This window comes from Dromiciops gliroides, chromosome 2 (assembly GCF_019393635.1).
Source record: "Dromiciops gliroides isolate mDroGli1 chromosome 2, mDroGli1.pri, whole genome shotgun sequence".
NCBI classification, from domain to species: Eukaryota; Metazoa; Chordata; class Mammalia; order Microbiotheria; family Microbiotheriidae; genus Dromiciops; species Dromiciops gliroides.
In genome coordinates this window covers 286157856-286178413 of record NC_057862.1, presented here as the reverse complement: position 1 = coordinate 286178413, position 20558 = coordinate 286157856, and the positions used below count along the sequence as shown (strand labels likewise).

The following is a 20558-nucleotide window of genomic DNA, read 5'->3' as shown; positions in this document are numbered from 1 at the left end:
AAAGCTATTGGTCAACAAGCAACTGTTTCTTGAACATTTTCTAGCTACACAGTCCTATACTGTGTAGCAGGGGAGACCCCCAATGAAATGAGTCAGGTCGTTCTGTAAACATTTATTCAGTGAGTCTCCTTTGTGTCAGGCACTATGCCAGGCACTGGAGATAAAAACAGTTTTCAAGGAACTCACAGTCTAATGGGGAAGACAACATTCAAGCAACTAGATACAGACAAGATAAATTGGAGATAATCTCAAAGGGAAGACACTAAGATTAAGGAAGACTAGGAAAGGCTTCTTGCAGAAGGTGGAACTTTAGCGGATACTTGAAAGGAGCTGGGGAAGCCAAGAGGTTGAGAGGAAAGAAAGTGCTCCAGGCACTGGTGACAGCTAGCCGAAATGCTGGGAGTTTGAAGATGGAATGTTAGATGTTAGGAACAGCTGGGAGGAGAGTGTACATGGAGGGGTTGGGGAATGGGGTTTGTGATAGGGTGTAAAAAGACTGGAAAGTTAGGAAAGGGCCGGGTTATGAAGGCCTTTGAATGCCAGATGAGATTTTATATTTGGTGCTTAGAGGAGATAGAGAGCTACTGTAGTTTATGGGGTGTGGGTGTGTGGGTGTGACATGGTCAGAGCCACACTATAGGAAGCTCACTTTTTTTTTTTTGCATGGCAATGGGGGTTAAGTGACTTGCCCAGGGTCACACAGCTAGTAAGTGTCAAGTGTCTGAGGCCGGATTTGAACTCAGGTCCTCCTGAATCCAGGGCCAGTGCTTTATCCACTGTGCCACCTAGCCGCCCCGGAAGCTCACTTTTACAGCTGAGTAGAAGGTGGACTAAAGTAGGGAGAGACCTGAGGTGGGGAGACTAACCAGTAAGCTATTGCAGGAGTCTAGACGTGAGGTTCTGAGGGCCTGTGCCAGGATGGTGGCAATGGTCAGAAAAGTGAAAGGGCCTATACAAGGGATGTTGGCCACTGAGTAGATAGGTGGGGTGAGAGTATGAGGGGAGTCAAAGATGACACATAGGTTTCAAACATAGGCACCTGGGAGGATGGTGGTACCCTTGAAAGTAATAGAGAAATTATGGGATTTTTTGGGAAAGATGACAAGCTTCATTTTGGACATGCTGCGTGTAAGATGTTTACTGAACATCCAGTTCAGGACGTCTAAAAGTTGAGCTGTTGGAGCTTGAAGACTGATGATTGAGAGGGAGGTTAGGGCTGGGCAAATAGAACTGAAAATCATCTTCATCGATAGCACGATTGAATCCATGAGAACTGAGACTGTAAACTCCCTGCCCTTAAGGAACTTATGAGTCAGATTGTACATTTTCAAGACTTTTGGCCTTATTTCCACTTCCTTTTTTAAAAATAGTTATTTCTTTTCTTATTGGCATTTTCCTTGAATCTGAATCATAGATAATCCCAGAGTTGAATGGGACCTCAGAGACCATCTAGTGTCATCTGTACCTGAATAGAAATCACCTGTATAACACCCCAAAAATGTGTCCAACCTTTGATGGAAGACCTCTACCAAGGGGGGACACACTACTTGCTGAAGGTCTACATTCTACTTTGGTATACTTCTGATTGTTAGAAAACAAAAACCCAGTCCATATTCTACTTCAGGGGAGGGGAAAGGCACTACAGTATGTGAGCAGAAAAGTATAAAAGAGAGAGTATCTGTAACTAGGTAGAATAGGAAAGGCTTTCTAGAGGAGTTTGCATATGAGTTGAATCTTGAAGAGATCCAGAAGTGAAGAGGGAGTATATTTTAGGCATGAGGAACTGTCTTTGCAAAGGCTTGGACGTTGCAAATGGAATGGCAAGTCTTGGGAACAGCAAATAGTCCAGGTTAGTCTGAATATAAAGTGTATGAAGATGAGTAATATACAATAAGCCTGAAAAGATGGGCTGGAAACCAGAAAGTGAAGGGCTTTAAATACCAAGATCAAAGAGTTTGTATTTTATCCCCAAGGCACGAAGAAGCCCCATGGAGGTTCACAAAGTGAGTAGTGCTTTTAGGGGTTATTTTTGGCAACTGTGGAGAGTGGTTTGGAGAGAAGAAAGACTGGAAGCAGAGAGAACAGTTAGGAGGTGAGAGGTGATGGGGTGGTGCCTGTGAGAGAGGATGTGGGATAGAAGTGATTGGACTTAGCCACTGATTATTTCTGCAGGCAGAAGAGTCAGAGGCAATTATTCAGAAAGGGAGTGTGTTGCCTCAGGAGGTAATGAGCTCTTTCTATCATGTCCCGTAGTTTGGGCTGTCATTTGCTGGGTACATTGATTAGAGATTCTCTTTTGGTTATGGATTGGACTAGATCACTGGTGATGTCCCTTCGAACTCCCAAATTCTGTGATTCTGCATCTGATAAGATTGCAGTGGTACCCTCAACAGAAATAACCTTTCCTGCAGGCTTAATTAAAATGATCTGTACATTGCATAGGTTTTTGTTTGTTTGTTTGTTTGTTTTTTTGGTGGGACAATGAGGGTTAAGTGACTTGCCCAGAGTCACACAGCTAGTAAGTGGCAAGTCTGAAGCTGGATTTGAACTCAGGTCCTCCTGAATCCAGGGCTGGTGCTTTATCCACTGTGCCACCTAGCTGCTCCCCATTGCATAGTTTTGAAGTTCTTTGGTGTCCAGTCCCCCTGCTTTGGGCATTTAGCAAATATTGCTCTTCTGAAAGGGTGGCCCCCAGAAGTCCACACTGTGTTCCATTTGAAGCCTGACTAAGGCAGAGTAGGTGGGAGTGCCCACCTCTCTTATTCTGGATACTAGTTCTCTAAACGCAGCTGAAGATGACCTTAACTTTTTTGGTATTTTTTCATATGAATTGTGGCCATCCCCACTTCTCTCCCCCAGTTTATACTTTTTTTTGGGGGGGGGGGTGAGGCAATTGGGGTTAAGTGACTTGCCCAAGGTCACACAGCTAGTATGTGTTAAGTGTCTGAGGCCAGATTTGAACTTGGGTCCTCCTGACTCCAGGGCCGGTGCTCTATCCATTGCACCACCTGGCTGCCCCTCCAGCTTATACTTTTGATGTTGATTTTTAAAGACTCCAACACAGATATTTACATTTAAAGGAGCTAGCCTGGTATAGAGGAAAGAATATAGATAGGCCTTGGAGTTAGAAGGTCCTTTGTTTCACTACTGGTATGATCAAAAGGAAACCATGAAACTTCTCTGGACATGTTTCCTTCCATATAAATTGAGAAGGTTGGACTTGATCTTGAAGGTCTTTTCTTGCTCTAATATCAGATAAATATGATTTCTTTATGCCAGCGTCTCTAGAAAGGTAAAAATGAGTAGAGGAGGAAGTTTCTGTTTAGGTGTTATCTGCAAGGCATCGTAACTGGTTGGGAAAGAGCAACTGAAACAAGCCATGACAGCGTCTCAGGAGATTGCCCAGACAAGTCGAGAGGTCCTAGCTCTGCCTGTTAGTTCCTTGGAATCTGATTCTTCCAATTTTTCTTCTCTTCATGGGTTTTGTGTGAGATTTGATCTTCACAGAACAGAATGACTATGTATTAGAGCCATGGCACAAGTCACCTCATGTTTTTTACCAAACCCTTCCTTCCAGGTGTGAAAATTTGGTTGAAGCTAAATCTTTTGTCATGAAACCCCCTCTGGTCCTTGATAAATAAACATTTTGGTCCAAATTCTCATCAGTTTTGACTTAGCTTTAGGGAGGAAAGGAATGCTTACTGGATCCTCCCTCTCTCTCACTGACCTTTCTTTTAAGAGGAAGGGTAGTGTATTTAAAGACTCCAATCAATCCAACCTTGTGTTTTCCTTGCAAGAAGTCACCTTTTAAGTTGGGTTACTTTACCCTCATTTTTTGATCTCTTTGTATAATTTGATTTTTATGGTTTTATTGATGCCCCCCTTTATTCACAGTTCCTCATATTTTTGCCTCCTCCCCCAGCATTTCATTGTTACAAAGAAAATGGTTAAAATCAGTGACACAACCACTGACTGACTTTATGACAGTCATTATTCATATTCCTTTACTTTTCTGAGGAAGTCTGTCTCATAATCTGCCCTTTAGAATCTTTATTTGTCATTGTTGTAAATCTAATTTCAGTTGCTTGTTAGAATTGTTTTTACATTTTTGTAGTCACTATATATGTTGTTTTTCTTGATTTTTCTTGTTTGCTCTGCCTCAGTTCAAAAAAATTTGCCATTTTTATTCAAATCCTTAGAATTTTTTATTTTGCAGCACTATTCCATTCCATTCATATACCCCTTTTCTTTCAGTCATTCTCCAGTTGATGAGCACTTAGATATGCTGTTTCTGTTACCACACAAAATGCTTTGTGACCATGGGCCCTCTGGGCCTTGGTTTCTTCATCTGCAAAATGGGGATAATAATACTTGTATTATTGGACATTTATTTGAAAGATTTGGTTCAAAGATTTTCTTCCTCATTCAATCATTTACTCTAAGTATATTGAGCTTTTTTCAAATTTTAATTTTTTTATTCTGACTTAGGAAATAAAACAAGCATTTCCATAGCATAGTAGAATAGAAAAAAAGATGATTGCACACGAAACTGCAAATTTATTATGTACAACTTACTATTCCTTTTAAATATATCTTATTTTAATATATCTTAAATATATTAAATGTAACTTTATTGAGTTATTATGCAACTTTCTTTTTTCCCCCCTCCCATCCGCCTTCCCCCTCACCTTAGAGATGGTTACCATTAGACACAAATATGTACATATCTGTAAAACATTCTATACATCTATTTATTAGTTCTTTCTCTGGATGCAAATAATCTTCCTTCATAGGATCTTTGTGGTTAGTTTGGGTATTTATAATAGTCAAAATGATGTGGTTGTTCAAGGTTGTTCTTTTTTTTTTTTGTTTGTTTGTTTTTTTAGTGAGGCAATTGGGGTTAAGTGACTTGCCCAGGGTCACACAGCTATTAAGTGTTAAGTGTCTGAGGCTGGATTTGAACTCAGTTACTCCTGACTCCAGGGCCAGTGCTCTATCCACTGCGCCACCTAGCTGCCCCTCAAGGTTGTTGTAAAAACAATATTGTTGTTACTGTATAAAATGTTCGTTTGGTTCTGCTCATTTCATTTTGCAAATATAATTAGTTCTATTCTACATCCTCTCTCACAGACACTTACCCCATTACCTCTCACCTCCTAATTGCTTTCTCTGCTTCTAGTCTTTCTTCTCTCCAATCCATTCTCCACAATTGCCAGAAATAACCTCCTTAAAGTACTACTCACTTTTCATTTTGTGCAAGTCTATCCATGTTTTTCTAAGATCATTGAGCTCATTTCTTATAACACAGTAGTATTCTATTCTCCAATTGATGGGTCTCTTTGCAGTTTCCAATTGTTTGCTACCACAAAGAGAACTGCTATAAATATTTTAGAACATATAGGTTCTTTTCCTTTTTCCCTAATCACCTTGGGAAACAGACCAACTCTTTGGGTATAATTCCAGATTGCCTACCAAAATGGTGGGATTAGTTCACAATTCCACCAACAGTGAATTAGTGTCCCATTTTTTCTACATCCCTTCCAACATTTGTTGCTTTCCCCTTCTATCATTTTAGCTAATCTGCTAGGTGTAAAATGATGTCTCAGAGTTATTTTAATTTGTATTTCTCTAATCAGTAATGATTTAGAGCATTTTTTATGATTATAAATTATTTTGATTTCTTCATTGGAAAACCATTTGTTCATATCCTTTGATCATTTATAAATTGGTCAATGACTCGTATTCTTAGAGATTTGACAAAGTTCTTTATATATTTGTGATATGAGACCTTTATCTGAGAAACTTGTATAAAATCCTATCCCCCCCTCAATTTTCTGCTTTCTTTCTGATCTTGGCTACATTGGTTTTATTTGTACAAAACCTTTTGAATTTAATATAATTGAAATTATCCATTTTATATATCACACTGCTCTCTGCCTCTTGTTTATTCATAATTTCTCTTATCCATAAGTTTTGTAGGCAATATGTTTCTTGTTTTTCATATTTTCTTGTAATATCTCCCTTTACATGTAGGTCAGGTCATGTATTCTTGGTAAATGGTGTAAGATATTGGGCTTTGCCCAATTTCTGCCAGATTTCTTTCCAGCTTTCGAAACAATTTTTTACCAAGTAATGAATTCTTATCCCCCAAACTTAAGTCTTTCCATTTGTCAAACACAAGGGGTTTTTGTTGTTGTTGTTTGTTTTGTTTTGTTTTTTGTTGTTGTTTTGGTGGGGCAGTGAGGGTTAAGTGACTTGCCTAGGGTCACACAACTTGTGTCAAGTGTCTGAAGCTGGATTTGCACTCAGGTCCTTCCTGAATCCAGGGCTGGTGCTTCATCCATTGCGCCACCTAGCTGCCCCCAAACACAGGGTTTTTATAGTCATTTGCTGCTGTAAATTGTATGTCTACTCTGTTTATTTCTTATTTCAAAAGCTTTTTAAAAATGCTATATATATGTGGGGGCAGCTAGGTGACACAGTGGATAGAGCACTGGCCCTGGAGTGAGTTCAAATCTGGTCAGACACTTGACACTTACTAGGTGTGTGACCCTGGGCAAGTCACTTAACCCCAATTGCCTCCCCCTCAAAATCTATATATGTGAAATTGCCTCTTTTTATCTTTTGTGATCTCTTGTCCTTTTTTTGTTCTAAATGTAATAAATTTTCCCCCTAAAATCTTTTAGGAAGTTCCTTCCATTCATCTAATTTTTAAAGAATGATATGACCTTTCATATTTAGATTGCTCATCCATTTGGAATTTATTGTTGTAGATATTATAAGATGTAGCTCTACATGTATTCTGTCAAATTGTTTTCTGGATTTCCCATCAGTTTTTGTTCAGCAAAGATTCTTTCCCCTAGTAGTTTGTTTTATTTTGTTGCACCATGTTCATTTGTTTGAAGAGTTTGCTTGTCTTTTCTGATCTACTGATCTACTTTGCTGTTTTCTAATTTAGTAGCTTTGATGTTAGCTTTTAAAAAATTTTTTTAATCATAAAAGTATTATGTTATTTTCCAGTTTACATGTAAAAATAGTCTGCAACATTTGTTTTCATAAGATTTATAGTTCCAAATTTTTCTCCTTCCTTCCCTCCTCCCCAAGACAGAAAACAATCTGATATAGGTTATATATGTACAATCACATTAAACACATTTCTGTATTAGTCATGTTGTGAAAGAAGAATCAGAACAAAAGGGAAAAACCTCAAAATAGAAAAAAACCCAAAAAAGTAGAAACAGTATGGTTCAATCTGGATTCAGAATCCACAGTTCTTTTTTCTGGATGTGGAGAACATTTTCCATCATGACTTCTTTGGAATTGTCTTGGATCATTACACTGCTGAGAAGAGCCAAGTCTATCACAGTTGATCATCACAGTGTTGCTGTTACTGTGTATAATGTTCTCTTGGTTCTGCTCACTTCACTCGGCATCAGTCCATTTAAGTCTTTCTAGGTTTTTCTGAAATCTGCCTGCTCATTATTTCTTTTTTCTTTTTCTTTTTTAATAAAGTATTTTATTTTTCCTGTTACACGTAAAGATAGTTCTCAACTTTTGTTTATACAAGCTTTCCAATTTCAGATTTTTCTCCCTCCCTCTCCTCTCTCCTCCCTCCCCTAGACAGCAGGTAATCTGATATAGGTTTTATATATATATATATATATATATACACATACATATATACATATACATAATAACATTAAACATATTTCTGCATTAGTCATGTTATAAGAGAAAAATCAGAGCAATGACAAAATACCTCAAAATAGAAAAGCAACAGCATCAAAACCAAAAGAAATAGTATGGTTCATTCAGCATCTATACTCCACAGTTCTTTTTTTTCCCCTGGATTTGGAGATCCTCTTCTATCATGAGTTCCCTGGAACTCTTCTGTATCATTGCACTGGTGAGAAGAATATAGTCCATCGGGGGCAGCTAGGTGGTGCAGTGAATAAAGCACCGGCCCTGAATTCAGGAGTACCTGAGTTCAAATCCAGCCTCGGACACTTGACACTTACTAGCTGTGTGACCCTGGGCAAGTCACTTAACCCCAATTGCCTCACCAAAAAAAAAAAAAAGAAGTCCCTGGGTGTGGGGCCAGTAATACCTATTTGAACATGGTCATAGACTTAAGTTAGGAAGTGAACTCCAACTTTTGGGGTGACTTTGTAGTCCCCAGTATTGATTCAGACCAGTATAGGATGTAAACTTACTCACTCAGGATATTAACAGATTGGAGTGACTGCATTCGGACTTCCCATATAACTCCAGGCCTACAAAGTCTGGAGGAGTAAATTCTGCCCCCTGTGCTCACCTCTGATGAATTCATTCCATTCAATCTATCAAATTCTGTGTGTGTGTGTGTGTGTGTGTGTGTGTGTGTGTGTGTGTGTGTGTGTTTGTGTTTTGACCCTACCTTTGCCAGGGGCTGCTGCCGCTGCCTTTAGAACTTCCTCACCTGCACACACGAGTAGCCGCTCTGCAGCATGGGGCTCTAGAAGGCTTCGTGGCTTCTCCAGGCCCATACTCTTAGTTTGTGGTGAGACTTTACCCTGGTCTTTCTGACTCAGAGACCAGCTCTCCGTTCTCTGGGCTCATGCTGTTTCTCCCACAAAGCATTTCTTAAAAGTCTTCTGTGTATCAGACACTGTCCTAGGCACTAAGCATGAAAAAATTGAAGGAGTGTAGGTTCTGCTCACTGAGCCTTAGTTATCCACAGACACTGATTAAGTGCCTGCTCTGTTCCAGGCCCTGTGCTAAGTGCTGGAGTTGCAAAGTCTAGAGGGAAGCAGCTCCTGCCATGAAGGGACTTACATTTTAAAGTGAAAACAACCTGTGTATATGTAAGTATACACGTGTCCAAAATGAATGCAGGGCATTTGGAGGAAGGCATGGGCCAGGAGGATGAGGAAGGGCCTTATTTGGAAGGTGGTGTTTGGCCTGAAACTAGAAGGAAACCAGGGATTCCTAGAAGTGGAGGTGAGGAAGCAGTGCATTACAGTCATGGAGGCCAGGACGAGGGGGTGTCCTGTGTGCAGAAGAGCATGTACAGCAGGATGGTTCATTTGCAGAGTGTGTGGAGGGGAGTAATGCGTAAGAACACTGGAAAAGTAGGGACAGATCAGTTTGTGAAGAGCTTTATAGGCCAAATAGTGGAGTCTATATTGGATCCTAGAGGTAATAGGAAGCCACTGGATGTTTTTGGGGGGATGTGGGAAAGGGACATGGTCAGACCTGTACTTTAGGAAAATCACTTTGGTTTCTGGGTGGAGGATGGATTGGTACGGGGAGAGGCTTGAGGTAGAGAGACCAATAGGGTAGGTATATAGATTATAACCCAGGTAAGAAATGATGAGAGCCTGAATTAGAGGTGATATTTGTATGAGTGGAGAATAGGAGATATATCCAAAAGATGTTATGTTATAGAGATAGAACTGTCAACATTTGGATGTGTGGAGTAAGAGAAGATGAGGAATTGAGGGTTACCTGAGATTGTGAACCTGGGTGACTGAAAGATGGCAGTAATAGGGAAGTTCAGAAGTGTTATACACCCACAGGTTGTTGGCAGAGAGGGCAAGAAGGTGAATATCGAGGAGAAGCCATTAAATTGGACAAGATTTGATAGTTTTGGAGGAAACATTTTCAGCTGAATCCAAAGATAAGTAAGAATTCAAATTGTAGAAGGCTAAGAGAGTAAGAATAGGTCTATATCAATTAACAGATACGTGTGTAATCATTAGCCTTTTCCAAACACATAAGTGGTCAAAGGATCTAAACAAACAATTCTCAAAAGAATGAACTATTAACTATTTATTAAATTTAATAAATTAAATTTATTAAAAGAATAAACTAGTAGCATTCATATGAAAGAATGGAGTAAAAAGTGGTGTCAGACTTAAATGGAAATAGAAAAGGATCCCTACTAGCTGCATATTGACTTAGAAAGCCACATATTAACATTATCTGTGTGCTATTATTTTTTTATTCATTTTGTTAAATGTTTCCCAGTTACATTTTAATCTGGTTCTTGGCTCTAAATCACTAACAAAAAGAGAAGTGCAAATAAAAACAATTCTGAGGTTGTCAGTGCTGCACATTGGCCAAATGATAAAAGATGAGAATAGTCAATATTGGAGGGATTATGGGAAAATCGACACACTAGTGCATTAATGGCAGAGCTGTGAATTAGTATAACAATTTTGGAAAGCAATTTGGAATTTTATCAATAAAGTGACTTTGAGCCAGAGATTTCATTACTAGGCTTATGCCCCAAGGAAGCCATCGATAAGAGAGAAGTCCCAATATATAGCAAAATATTTATAGTAACACTTTTTGTGATAGTAAAGAATTGAGAGGAAAAAGGTAGATGTTCATCAATTTGGGAATGGCTAAATAGATTATAGCATATGGGTAATGGAATATTATTGTGGTCTAAGAAGTGATGAATTTGATGAAGCATGGAAAGATCTTTGTAAATTGATGCAAAGTAAATAAGCAAAATCAAGAAAAAGAACCTACACAGCGACATTATAAATAGAACCACAAAGAATAAAAAATCAAAATCAAAAGTAAACATCGTAAAATTACATAGAATAAGCATATAAGGAGATACCCTGATTCCACCCCTTTGCAGATATGGGAGGTCCATAAGTATTGTATATTGGACATATTTTCATACTTTTTTCATTTTTGATCAATTATGCTGATTTTTCCTCTTTTAAAATTATTTGTTATATGAGATGGCTGGGGAGGGGAGGGAATAATGGAGAAAACTATGGTAATATAAAGAGACATCAACAGCTACTTTTTAAAAAGAGAATCTCTTAGGGAGGAGTTGTAGGATTACCTTGATGAGTTGAGGGCGCCCTTGAGATTAGATAACATAAATTTGTAGTGCCTCTAGTTGGTATGGTTTATGTTTTACAGCTCCAGTCAACAGCACATGAATAGTAAGAGTAGAGGAGGATGGTGAGAGTAATCTGGGGTTGGGGGTTGGCAAGTTATGAACTGTGAGAGGACAGTAAGGGCGTGGAATTATAGAGTAGAACATAGTATAGAGCTGAACTTGTTTTCCAGGGGGTGGACATGTACATGTACAGCACACATGTGTAGTATGTGACTTGTTCTATAGTTAAATACTTAGGAGAGGTCAGACAGTGACCCAAGAGATTTAAGGAGGGTGATGGATCACTTCTAGTTGGGAGGATACTGGGGAAAGGGGGGTATGTAGCTGAACCTTGAAGGAAGAGAAGAATTTCATTAGGTGGGGTGTGAATTTAATTTAGGCATAGGGAATCTGTGTATACAGATATATGAAGTTGTACAAGTTGTTGTGCAAAGCCTGTTAAACCAGGATTTCTGAGATTCATTTTATAGTGTCTAGCTTTTGTGACATTTCTCTATGATGTATCTAAGAATATGTTTACTTCTTAGAGTATTTTAACTGCAAGTTCTATCCTTTCCATCTCTGTGGATTGCAAATGAATTTGTATTACTTTCTTCTATTCTCGCCTATATTTTAAAAATGTTTTATTGACATTCTTTTCCTTTTGATAGTAACTGTCATTAGTTCTCCACTCCCCTCCTTAATAATATCTAGCATTTATGTAATGCTTTAAGTTTTGCAAAGCATTTGAAATAGATGAAGCATTTACTAAGTACTTTGTTTTGTTTGAGGCACTTGACATATATTATCTTAGTTAATACTCACAACAGTCCTATCCTGCAAAGTAGGTACTGTTATTATCCTTATTTTATAGACGAGGAAACTGAGACTGAGTTTAACTAAATTGCTCAGGGCGGTACAACCAGTTAGTGACTGTGATGGTATTGTTTTCCTGACTCATCTGATATTCTGTCCCTTGAGTCATGTAGCGGCCCCACAGAATTTCTGCTCCCCCTTCCACCCAATGAAAAACTTTCAAATAAGCACAGTCAAGCAAAGCACTTGCCGAGTCATCAGTCCTTTGGAATAGCCAAGTGCTGTGTTGTTGATCCAAGTTACCAAGGCTTTCATAATTGTTTGCCTTCCTGAAACGGAAGACACTTAGGGAGATTTGTTGTCCCTATATACATTCTCCCAGTTCTGCTTGCTTCCGTCTGTACCAGCTCATAAAATCTTCTCAGATTCTCAGATTCCTTCTTTCATCATTTCTTGTTGCACAATAATATTCCATTATATTTATATACCATAAACCTTATGTTTTTGAGACCTTATATTTTATTTTTTTCAATCTAGTTTATTGTAATAGTTCTTATTGTTTCATGTGATATTTGAGTTTTGATTGCTTCATTGTATTTTTCAGGACGTCCAATTCTAAGTTATTTATTCTCCTTTTGCATTTTTCCTCCAGAGCTCTTATGTCAGTTCCAATTTCATTTTAAAATCTCTCATTTTTTTCCTTCCAACCATTTTAAAATTCACTGTAGTTAAATCATTTTTTTTCTGAGACTCTGCTTATATTTATTATGGAGTTAACTCATGTCTGGGATTACCTCTTAGATTTCTCTCTCTTTTTGGGGGGGGGGGGCAGGACAATGAGGGTTACGTGACTTGCCCAGGGTCACACAGCTAGTACGTGTCAAATGTCTGAGGCCAGATTTGAACTCAGGTCCTCCTGAATCCAGGGCTGGTGCTTTATCTACTGTGCCACCTAGCTGCCCCCTTGGATTTCTCTTAATCTGAAGCATTTCTTCATTGTGTTCAGTATTTTTTGTTTATTTGATTACTCATATTTTCCAGTTGTATCCCTTTGATCTGTGCTCATAGGGCTCAGGTCTTATCTTCTGGGGCTTGCACTGGCTCCCCTGATACAAATGCTAACGCAGCCTCTGATAGATTGTGGTCATCTTTTCATGCAGTTCCTATCTTGATGGAAGAGCTTCCTTATGTTACTCTTCAGTTTTCTTTTGCTGGGGTATATGGAAGAGAGTCTGCCTCTTCAGTGACCCTCAGGTTGCCCTATTAACTAGAAATGAGATGAAGGAACAGGCAGCTGGCTGAAGAGCCTCATGGGATGACCTCAGGGGTCTCTAGCCTTAATGGGGTTAGGTAGGATGGAATTAAGTCAGCAAAAGGTACTCAGTCTCAGATGTGACCTCTAGACTCCTTGATGCCTGGATTAGTTGGGGCAGGGTGGGCCTGGTCAGCCTCTATAAATCATATAATCATTACTAATCTGAGAGAACCTGACAAGAGGCAGAAGACCTTGGGAAGCTTCATGCTCATACAATTAGCTAGTGTCCTGTAAATGCTTTTTTCTTAATTTTGCCTTCTCCCCTCAAATCAGCCCCAAAGTTCTCATCTTCTTATTTTCCCCCAAATAACTTAATGAATAAGTTTCTTTTTAGTCTCAAATGATCCCGTAGAACTTGCCATCTTTGACTTCCATATCACTCTCCAGAGACAAAAGTTGGCACATTGGCTAGAGCACTGGACCTAGACTTAGGAAGACCTGAGTTCAGATTTTACCTCTGATACTGTGACCTTGGACAAGTCACTTAGCATCTCTCAGCCTCGGTTTTCTTATCTATAAAATGGGGATGTTGATAATAGCACCCACCTTAGAGGGTTGTTGTGAGGGTCAAAGGAAATAATATTTGTAAAAGCACTTAGCACATTACCTAGCACGTAGTGGGTGGTATATAAATTCTTATTTCTTTTCCTTTCTCTTCCCCTCATTGAGTAACTCAGGAAACATTACTTTCTTGTGCTATTATTCCCATTAGCCACTTACTATGCTTAAAAATCTCAATGTGGATGGATCTGGAAGCAAAGGTAGCTTATAACCTTTTTTCTCACTATTCACCATTCTGCAACCTCTTTCCTCCCTTGATTTCCAGCTTCTTAAGGCGATGGTATTCATTTCTGATCCACATCAGAGATGGGACTTTTCCTTTGCAAAAGGGAAACCGTCTTTGGGGGAACTGCTAGATATTTGGGATGTATGGGGTATTTAAGAAGGACCAGCACATCTGTTGTGAGGGTTTGCTGAGCCCTTTTCAGGACTGATTATCCAACTTTGGTGTCTACTTGGCACTCAACTTCTCCCCCTGTGCCCCCAAGAAGCTATAACACATTCAGCAGCCACACGCTAGTAAACTGTCTTGGCAAACAAGAAGAACCAGATTGAGGTTAACCAATGAGCCACATATCACTTGGTGAGTTAATGGTGGGGGGGGGGTATCCTACTATAAACATGAGAAGACTTCTCCCAGTAGAATAGGCATTTTGTATCACTGGCCATGAAGGAGGCTGAAGCAGGTTCTGTGGAGCAGTTTAGAGCTTGATTAGATAGCAGAGATGCCAGTCAGGGTCATCCATAGCATCTCCAGCCATGGGATTTGGATGACTGGAAGAGAGAGTAAAGTCATGTGCGAGTCGACATTCCCCTGTGATCTCATTGGTCCTCTTCAAAAATGAAGGACAAACAACAATATATTTGACCAAATCTGGATGCAGATTTGAAAGCCACTTCCATCTCCAGCTGGCTGTGCAGAATATTCTTTAAGAAGTCTTTTTTTTTTTGCACACATAATTCTTGTGTTTCCTTCTCTTCTTTCTAGTGCTGATGTTGGAAAACCATGTAATCATTCATTTGGAGAGGCATTCACTTTCACATAAAGAAATTGAAATAGGAAAAACTGATCCAATTTCCTTCTAATTTAAAATTCCTCCAACCCAGATAGTCCTCATTACAGTAGCTCTAGTGAATGACCCTAACTCAAAAGGCACAATGAGATCTAAAAACATTGAGCTGTTAAGATTGGCTTGAACATCAGTGAAGGAAAATACTGTGAACTAAGATTAAAAGATTGGTTGAAGCCAGTTTGGGAGAGCTTTGATTGACAGTCTGAGTGTATATTCCATTTGGAACTGGAGATTTTTGTAAAAACAATTTTTATTGATAACTTGGTTTTATATCATTTACATTTTCTACTATAGCCTTCCCTTTACCCACTAGAGTCATCTTTATAATAAAGAATTTTTAAAAGAGGAAAAAAGTTAACCAACCTGTCAAAAAAGTCTGATATTACATGCTGTGTTTCATACTACAGGAGAAAGTTTCTTCTCATTTTTGTTCTTTGAGGCTTAGCTTTGTCATTATAATTTGCATTTAATGTCTGTTGTTTTTTTTCCATATCCTAGTTCTGCTTATATGACTTTACAGTAATTCACAGAAGTCTTTGCAGGCTTCTTTGTAGTCATCATATTCCTTGTTTCTTATAGCTCAGTATTATCCCACTACATCCTTGTACCCCAGTCTGATAGCCATTCTCCAGGCAATGGACATTTATTTGGTTTCTAGTTCTTTAAAACTAGAAAGAGCACTTCTATAGATGTTTTAGGATGTAGGTAACCTTTCTTTTTTGTCATTGAACTTCTTGGACTATATGCCTAGCAGTCAAAGGTTATAAACATTTTAATCCCTTTAAAATTGTTAATAATAGCTTTTATTTTAATGTCACCTAATTTCCCCCCTATATCCTTCTCTTTTCTTGCTTCCAAAGGACCATTCTGTATGAGTTTTTTTTTAACAAAGGAAGAAGAAAAAAACAAGTAAAACTGAGAAATAATTTTTTAAAAATCTTACAATATATTTAGTGTTTTTCAAAGGAGTTGGAAAGAGGTGTTTTCTTATAGCTCTTCTTTAGGGTCAAGCTTGTTCTTTGTAATTTTACAATACTTATTTTCAATTGTTTTGTGGTGGTGGTTCTTTTCATTTGCATTATTGTAGTCATTGTGTGTGTTTTTGGTTCTGCTCTTCCCCAGTTCATGTATTTCTGTGCTTTTCTGTATTTATCAAGTTTGTTGTTTCTTAAAATATAGAAAGATTACGTTTTATCCATATGCCACAATTTCTTTAGCCTTTCTCTACTTGTTGGGCATCTATTTTGTTTTTCACCACAAAAGTACTGCTCTAAATATTTTGTTGTACCATATATGGAATATTTCTTTTATCTATGACCTACTTAGCCTATTTACCTAGCTTTTGAATATCTGAGGCAAGATATATATATATATATATATATATATATATATATATATATATATATATATATATATATATATATATATATATATATATATATATATATATATATATGTTTGTTTTGTTATTTCTTTCCTTTTTTCCCCATTTATTTAAAGTTCTTTCCCCCCCCAATTACATGTAAAAAAAATTTCAACATCCATTTTTAAAACTCTGTGTTCCAAATTCTCTTCCTCCCTCCCTCCTCTCCACCCCCACTGCCCAAGAACTCAAGCAATTCAATATAAGTTATACATGTGGTTATACATTTGTAGTCATGAAAAACATTTCTACATTAGTCAGGTTGTAAAAGAAAACAGACCAAAAAAAACTTAAGAAAAAGAAACTAAAAAAATATGCTTCATTCTGTATTCAGAAACTATCAGTTCTTTCTCTGGAGTTGGATCATATTTTTTGTAAGTCCTTCAGAGTTGTCTTGGATCATTGCATTGCTGAGAATAGCCAAGTCATTCACAGCTGATCATCTTACAATATTGCTGTTACTTTGTATACAGTACATCTCACTTTGCATCAGCTCATGTAAGTCTTTCAAGGTTTTTCTGAGAGCATCCTGCTTATCATTTCAGTTACTATTTCTCACTCTCTTTTCACCCTTTCCCTCCTCAAAGGTGTTTTGCTTTTGACTGTCCCCTCCCCCAGTCTATCCTCCCTTTTATCACCCCCCACCCCATTCTCTTCCCCTCCTGCTTTCCTGCAGGGTAAGATATATTGCTATACCCAATTGAGTATTTATGTTATTCTCTCGTTGAGCCAATTCTGATGAGAGTAGTTCACTCTCACCTCTCCCATCATTCCCACCACTGTAAAAGCATTTTCTTGTCTCTTTTATGCAAGATAATTTACCTCATTCTTCTCCCTTTCCCTTTTCCCAATGTATTTCTTTCTCACCGCCTTTTTTAAGGTATCATCCATTCATATTCAACTCACACCTGTGCCCTCTATCTATATATACTCCTTTTAATTGCCCTAATAATGATAAACTTCTTATGAGTTGCAAGTATCATCTTCCCATGTAGAAATGAAAACAGTTTAACCTTTTAATCTCCTTTATGGTTTCTTTTATCTGTTTGCCTTTGTATGCTTCTCTAGGGTCTTATACTTGAAAGTCAAATTTTCTATTCAGCTCAGGTCTTTTCATCAGGAATGTCTGAAAGTCCTCTCTTTCATTGAATTCCCATTCCTCTCCCCCCCCCCCCAAATGATTATACTCAGTTTTGCTGGGTAGGTGATTCTTGGTTGTAATCCCAATTCCTTTGCCCTCTGGAATATCATATTCCAAACCCTCTGATCTTTTAATGTAGAAGCTGCTAAATCTTGTGTTATCCTGACTTTGGTTCCACAGTATTTGAATTGGTTTTTTTCTGGCTGCTTGTAGTATATTCTCCTTGACCTGGGAGCTCTGGAATTTGGCTATAATATTCCTGGGAGTTTTCATTTTAGTATCTCTTTCAGAAGGTGATCAGTAGATCCTTTCAATTTCTATTTTGCCTTCTGATTCTAGACTATCAGGGAAATTTTCTCTGACAGTTTTTTGGAAGATGATATCTAGGCCCTTTTTTTTTTATCATGGCATTCAGGTAGTTCAATAATTTTCAAATCATTTCTCCTGAATCTATTTTCCAGGTCAGTTTTTCCAATGAGATATTTCCCATTGCCTTCTATTTTTTCATGCTTTTGGTTTTGCTTTATTGTTTCTTGATTTCTCATAAAGTCATTAGCTTCCATTCACTCAATCCTAATTTTTAAGGAGTTATTTTCTTCAGAGAGCTTTTGTACCTTTTCTTCCATTTGGCCAGTTCAGCTTTTCAAGACATTCTTTTCCTTATTGTCTTTTTGTACCTCTTTTACCATTTGGCCTAGTCTGTTTTTTAAGGTGTTATTTTCTTAAGTATTTTTTTGTGTCTCCTCTACCAAGCTGTTGACTTTTTTTGCATGATTTTCTTGCATTACTCTCATTTCTCTTTCCATTTTTCTCTCTACCTCTCTTACTTTATTTTCAAAGTCCTTTTTGAGTGCTTCTATGGCCTGAGACCAATTCATATTTTTCTTGGAAGTTTTGGATATAGAAGCTTTGACTTTATCTTTTTCTGAGGGTGTATTTTGATCTTCCTTGTCACCATAGAAACTTTCTAAGGTCAGCATTTTTTTCTGTTCGCTCATTTTACCAGTTTATTTCTTGACTTTTAAGTCTTTGTTAAAATGGGGCACTGCTGGGAGCAGGTAGGTGGCATAGTGGATAAAGCACCAGCCTTGGATTCATGAGGAGCTGAGTTCAAATCCAGCCTCAGACACTTGACAGTTACTAGCTGTGTGACCCTGGGCAAGTTACTTAACCCTCATTGCCCCACAAAAAAATAAATGAATGAATGAATGAATAAATAAAGTGGGGCACTGCATTCAGGGTGGAGGGTACACTGTCCCAAGCTTCAGGGGGATTGTGCAGCTGTTTTCAGACATACTTCTAGGGATTTGTAAGTTTTTAGTTCTTCCAAGGTGGTATGATTTAAGGAGAGGTATGTTTACCACTCTTCTGGCCTGTGTTCTGGTCTGCAGGCAACCACAGGCCTGATTTTCTGTCCTGGACTATGAACAATCCCCCTCCACTGTAGCTGCAAGCTCCTGTGTGTTTTTGCTCCTCCCCAGCCTGGGAATGCCACCCAAGACTGTGACCTGGATCCAAGAATGGGCAATACAACAGAGTCCTGCCCCAGTGCTAGCACGGAGATCCCTATAATCTCCTTTTGGCCAATTCTTTGACCCCTTACCTTCTTTGGACTGAGTTCCAGAAGCAGTTCCTGCCACTGCTGATTAAGAGGCTTCTAAGTTTTACTCCTGTTTGCTGGGGTTGGGTCTGCGCTGGCACGGCTTGTCACCCCAGTGCAACAGACCATTCCTGTATACCTTCTAAGTTGTCTTTGGCTAGAAAATGATTTCACCCTGTCTTTTTGTGGGTTCTGCTCCAGGAATTGTTTTATGGCATTATTTGAAGGTATTTGGAGGGGTGTTGGGGAGAGCTCAGGCAAGTCACTGCCTTTCCTCTGCCATCTTGTCTCTTCCCCTGCAAGGGGTATATTTGTGTAATTCCAAATCGCTTTCCAAAATGGTTGGACTGATTCAAAGCTCTACCTTCAATGTTCATCTTTCCCTTTTCCCTAAAACTCTTCCCACCTTTTGTCACATTTTTTCTAATTTTCTGGATATGAAGCAAAGCTTCAGCGTTGTTACTGGTTTGTAATTCTTATTTTGATCAGTTTGTTTGTATTCTTTGACCACTTATTGGGGAATAACTTTTTGTCTTATGTGGGGTTTTTTTGTTTGTTTGTTTTTGCAGGGCAGTGAGGGTTAAGTGACTTGTCCAGGGTCACACAGCTAGTAAGTGTCAAGTGTCTGAGGCCATATTTTAACTCAGGTCCTCCTGAATCCAGGGCTGGTGCTTTATCCACTGCACCACCTAGCTGCCCCATCTGTCTTATTTTTTACAATTATCTCTGTCCCTTATTTGGTTAAGAATTAGCCCCTCCCCCAAAGCTGTGTGATCTTCTTTTCTCTTTTTTTTAAGGTATAAAAAAAAAAAAAAGAATGAAGAGGTCCTAAGACACTGTGCTAAATACTGAGTATACAACAGAAGACAAAACATGATCCCTGCCATCAGGGAGCTTACATTCTAATGTGGGAGACACCATGTAAGAATTGTGTGTGTGTGTGTGTATCTCATGATGGCAATTCCTGCCTGGCACAGGCTGGACAAGATGGCCTTTGGCAGGTCTTCTAACTCTAAAATTTCCTGAGTCCAGGGAAAGGGATAGGATGTATTTACATTGCTTCACTAGGAAGTTTGTTTTAGTAGTTGTGTGAAAAATGGATACTAATTATAAGAACAATTATATCATTTATAGAATGCTTTGCCTCAGGTGTGTTATGAGACTCAAATGAAGGTAACATACATTTATGTTGATGTGACATATGTATATATCACTTTGCAAATGTTAAAACACTCTATTAATGTCAGATAATATATTTATTTGAGTATTAGAAAACCTCTGTGAAGAAGTAAGATAGCTGTTATCTACATTATAGATAAGAAATGAGACGTGTTGTGACTTGTCTTCATTCACATAGCTATTAAGTGTTAGAGGCAGGATTTGAACTCATGTCTAGCACTTTATCAACCTTTTAGGATGTCCCAAAAGTCTTACTACAGTTTTAAGCTTTAATAATTCACTATACTGTCTCTTATGATCTTGTATGTTACTGGATTAGAAAGCATTCATTTACCAAGCATTCCCTGAACACCTTCTTTGTGCCCCAAACTGCCATGGTTATGATAGGCACAGGATCAGTGAGAGGAGCAGCAGTGGTCAGAGCCTTCTCTCAGTCACTTTCTAGTAGGCTCAGTTCTGATACATTCCTTGATTCCATTGAATAGGGCTGGACTGTGGCCACTAGAGAGCTCCAGTGCTTTCTAAGAGATCAGTCTCTGCCTTGGACTTGGAACTCTCAAGCAGA

At 38.4% G+C, this 20558-nt stretch overlaps 1 long non-coding RNA gene across 2 annotated transcripts in view; it reads left to right on the top strand.

The window, feature by feature from the left end:
* LOC122744177 overlaps positions 1–20558 on the top strand; it is a 35264-nt gene that overhangs the window by 13891 nt on the left and 815 nt on the right. The window contains exons 2-3 of one of the 2 annotated variants that reach the window (XR_006355055.1): positions 8749–8843; positions 19612–19735. This is a non-coding gene — a long non-coding RNA (uncharacterized LOC122744177). The remainder of the gene's footprint in view (positions 1–8748; positions 8844–19611; positions 19736–20558) is intronic. The other variant, XR_006355056.1, reaches the window with a different exon arrangement.